Below are 5066 nucleotides of genomic sequence, written 5' to 3'. Positions count from 1 at the left end.
AAAATACTTCAATACAAATAGTTATCCCAATTAAATGGACACCAAGGGCTTACTAGAGAACCTAAAGAATTCTTAAATTTCCCTAGTAATAAATTTCAACAAATCTAACACATTCTCTTATAAGTATCAACCTAACTTATATTAAAATAAATTAAAAACATGTATAAAGTTTACAAAATGAAGTTATTTAAATTATTAATTTAAACATGTTTAAAAAATGATATTTTCTTGACAAGTGAAAACATAAAAGATAAGTAAATTGTTGATCACATTTCATTAATTATAGCTAAATAATATATGAATGTTTTATTTGATGGTTTTTTTTTCTTTTTTGTGAATAAGTTTGTGAAAATTTATTCATAAATGATAAGTCTTTGTCTCCCTTCAAGGCCCAAGTCATAATTTGCAAAGATTTTCCTGACTTGGAAAGGTATAACCGTTTTATCTTTTCTTTAATTTGAAAGTTCTTAGGAATGATAATATTTTAATGCATTTAATAGACTTTGTTGTTGTTTATATGAGGTGGACCTTATATTTTTTAGTTTTTAATGTCAAAGCAACTTGGTAATCAAGCTCCTACAAGCATTAGTTCCTGAATGATTTATTCTCTGCGTGCTTAATTTTTTTTCTCGGATGTACTCTATTTCTTCAAAATTGGCTATGTCATTTCTATATTCATATGGTTATGGAGATCATCATTACCATCATCATGGTAGTGAGGTAGTATACAAGCACCTAATCTTAAGTAACCATTTTGTTGTACTTTTCTTTGATTCATGTGACAACTTGGGACATTGAAGAAAGTAAAGCTTTTGTTTGAGAGTTTAATCCTTTAACTAAAAACTGAGTGATTGGACTAAAAACATCATATTGTTGAATTGAATTTGTATAAGATAGTTTTCTATTATTTGGTGTTTCCTAAATATATGAGGATTAATTATGTTTTGGATAGTGGTTGAGCTAGAATAAGGTTATGTTACACTTGATATAGTTTGAACTAGGATTTACTTTTAATTAAAATGCATGGATTAAGTGATCTAAGATGAGGTTCTAGTTGACTTGTTATTTTGGTTAAATGGTTAAAGTTTTATTCAAGGTTAAGAATTTTATTTCTAATCCTAGATCATTTTTTGTTGTTTTGAGATAGGTTATAAATCACACAAAGAGAAAGACAAAAATATAATACAATAAATCACTAAAAAAAATTAAAAATTCTTAAGGTTTAGAAACATAACAAAACAAAAAATCTTGAATATGATATTAATATTTATCTCAAGAATGATTATTTAATGATCTAATATTTATATATATTACATTCTTGAGACATAATCTGTATTTATAATTTACTTATAACACTTGTATTTTAGTTTCTGGTTTTTAGTATTTTTTAGTTAATACACTCACATCATGACACTCCACTCCACTCCTGACTATCATTATAAATTTATACATCTCTAATATAATAATGTTAAAGTAAAAAATAATTCGTTTGGATAACTATATTTAAAAATTATATGAACTTAAACTTGTATTCTTAACATATGAACTATCTTTTCCACATTAACGTCAAAATGGTCTGATCGAACTTTTATTTATACTAAACTGTGACAATTGAAACTGGCATGTAATATCTTACACCAAATGATGGCTTATTTATATGACTCTACCAAATGATAGTTTATGCCACCATATATATACCAGTTACTAAATACGGGGTTTATAAGCTCATAGCTGATTATTAAGAGGTATAGTCCCGTATATATCTAGGGACAGAATACAATACTTTAGTCGGTGGTACCAGAGGGGCAGGTGAAAGTGCTGGAAGAATCGTCCTTGGCATAACTGTATGCCTGAGGGCACTGGTTCTTGAATATCATAGAGTAGCTTGAGGGAGAGCAGTTGTCGACATGGGTGCGTCTACAGCAATACTCATCAGTTTGAAAGACAGTACAGGAACTATTGCATACATCATCCACCTTCAATTGAGCAGGGCACTCCGCATTGACGTCGGCTTTGCATGCAGTGGCAGGGCACTGTGAATTGGTGGGATTGATGGAGAGAGGAACGTTAAAGCCGTCCACCAGGGAGACATCGTAGAAGTCCTTGTTGCCATCTCCATTGAGGGTGTACTCGGCCAGCGTGGTCGGAACGCCTCCCGAGACATGACAGCTCAGTTGGCTGTTGCAGTCACCGGTTTTACAGGTTCCTCGGCCGCTCGCATCAAAAGAGCAGCCGGTTCGGCCCCAGAATCTTGCTCCCTTTGTCCCCGCCGCCACATCCACCGTCCATGTCTGACCTTGGTCCAGCTGCTGCCCTCCTCCGGGTAATCCTGCCGCCCAAACCGTGTACCCGCACTGGTTCTTTAACTCAAACTTAACTGCACCCGCCTCTGCAACAAAACACGCACACACATATTATCATTGTGAGCCTCGGATGTACGTAGTATTCAACCTAAAACTCTTATGCAATTAATACAGCTTATGAAAAGATATGGAAATTCCAGCCACAAGAAGAAGCACAAGATCTGAAACTGTTGCCATTGTATCGTCTTGATTGAACGATTGAATGAAGATGGATAGATTGGGTATATGAGGAAGGATTATTCATTTATATAGAGAACATTCCTCCGCCAGTTATGGTTACAGAAGTCGTGTATCTTACGAGAGCCCCCGGTGAGCATTGAAATTTTCTCTTTAGAAGCTTCTAGATTTAACTATTTGAATAGTTCGTTATTTAATATCATATTATTGTCATTCTTTTCAATTATATTTGATGATTCATCCTCAGAGCGTAGGGAGTGATGGACATTTTGGATCAATTCCATGGTCAACTCCATAATCATGATAATGAATCTGCCTATCTACATCTTAACGATGGATCTTTTTGCTTCCTCTATTTTGATATTATCGAGTATGAGATATTTTTAAAATATATAACCCTAGGTGCTTTCATCAGAGCTTGTAACCACTGGCTCCAATTTGGTGATAAAGGCTCCAAAATATTCTTTAATCTACTCAGACAAAAACAGACTAGAGAAAAAGTCAATAGAATAACGGTAGATGATAAGGAACTCCTGGATATCAATGATATCAAAGAAGCCTTTGAAGTGTTTTGCAAGACTCTATTTACCTCAGAGGATAATGAGGCCTCGATAGATGCTCGTACCAAGTGTAGTACCATTATTCCAAATAGAATCTCTGAGGACGAAGCTCTCCTCCTCAAAGCTAAGATCTCCGTGCAAGAAATCACTGATGCCATTAAAGCTCTCAAGGATAACAAGGCCTCAAGCCCCAATGGACTTCCTGCTGAATTCTACAAAACCAACATTGACTGGATCTCTAATGACCTCTATGATATCTATAATGAAGCCCTTGACACTGGCACCCTGGGGGAGTTCATAAATAGGGGTATTGTTAAGCTTATTCCAAAAGAGGAGGAGAAAGCCCTAATAAAAAATTGGAGGCCAATCACCCTCCTCAATGTCTCCTACAAAATCCTAGCCAAAGCCTTAGCCTCTCGCCTTGTAAAAATCCTTCCCAAATTCATTTGCTCTACCCAAACAGGATTCATTAAAGGCAGACATATCTTGGAGAATCTTGTAACTAGTTGGGAATCCATGGAATGGGCCAGAACCTCAAACCAAGAAGCTACCATGTTCCTTGTCGACTTTGAGAAAGCTTATGATACAGTGGAATGGGACTTCATCCTCATGATGCTCACCGCCTTTGGCTTCCCTAACGAGTTCTATGATTATGTTTGGATCCTCCTCAAGGATGCGTCCACCCTGATCAAAGTCAATGGGACTCTCTCCTAGCCTATTCTTCTTTCTAGATCAATTAGCCAGGGCTGCCCCCTTGCCCCTTCTCTATTTGTCATTGCATCAGATGCCCTTTACTATCTCCTTAGAGATGACACCCTATCTCCCAGAGTCCAAGGCATCATGATGTCGGATGACTCTGAACTGATCAACATTCAGTTTGCCAATGATACCTCATTGTTCCTGAAGCTCTCAAGGCACAATATTGATTCCCTTAATCAAAAACTTAACACCTTTGGTAGAGCATCTGGAGCCCGAATTTCTAGCTCCAAATCCATTTTACTTGGGTGGAAAGATAACGCTCCAGACTAGCTTCACCAGTTTGGATATGCATGGGGAGGACCAAATAAACTAGTCAGATACCTTGGTATCCCCTTTTCTGTATCTCCCTCTCTTAGAGACATGTGGAGTTGGGTCAAGGGAAAAGTAGACAGAAAACTCAACAAGTGGGACAATAGGGTCCTCTCCCTTGTTGGCAGGATTCAAGTTTGCCAAAAAATCCTTTCTTCCTATAGCATATACTATTCCTCTGTGTGGATGTTAAACAACTACCAAGTCTTTGAAATCCAAAAGGCTATCAGATGATTCCTATGGTTTGATGGCAAGGGTAGAAGAAAAGCTCACACGGTCAAGTGGACCTAGTGCCACTTAGACAAAAACTTGGTGGGCTAGGCCTCAAGGATCTTAGGCTGCAAGGAATCTCCCTCGCAGCCAAATGGATATTCTATGTACTGGAAGGACAAGAACCTTGGAAAATCCTCATTAGAAACAACATACAAAATGGTATTCCAAAAATTGCCAAATCCTTGAAAGCCCTCCCGCTCAGTGACTTGATTGCAGGCAATTTCCCTATGTCTGTCCAAGGCACCTGGGTGTTTAAATCCATTTGGAAATTCTGGGAGCATGTGCGTGGTCTTATTAATAACTCTAGCATTAACTGTGACAATACCCTCCACGGTGAAAGGTCAATAGGGTGGAACCTACATCATAACTCTAAACCCCTTGCTTTAACCCAAGGTTGCTTTGCTAAGCACTGGCACAATAAAGGAGTCAAATATATTATGGATATCCTAGAACATGATGATCTTATCAGCTGGGAGGCTCTTAGCAGTAAGTATGATCTCCCTACATCACATAAGAGGACCTACAATAGGATTAAGTAAGCATGCACTCCCTTTAATCTCCCTAAGAACACACAACTAGACGCTCATAGGTACCTTACATTCCTATGGAAGGATGGCTCCACCCT

The 5066-nt window shown here is 37.3% G+C and overlaps 1 pseudogene; it reads right to left on the bottom strand.

Moving 5' to 3' along the window:
* Positions 1-1763: 1763 nt before the first annotated feature.
* LOC131070837 (pathogenesis-related thaumatin-like protein 3.7) lies at positions 1764-2540 on the bottom strand (annotated as a pseudogene).
* Positions 2541-5066: the final 2526 nt, after the last annotated feature.

This window comes from Cryptomeria japonica, chromosome 8 (genome assembly GCF_030272615.1).
Source record: "Cryptomeria japonica chromosome 8, Sugi_1.0, whole genome shotgun sequence".
NCBI lineage: Eukaryota > Viridiplantae > Streptophyta > Pinopsida > Cupressales > Cupressaceae > Cryptomeria > Cryptomeria japonica.
Note: the sequence above shows the minus strand (reverse complement) of the source record. Positions and strands in the feature narration are given on the sequence as shown.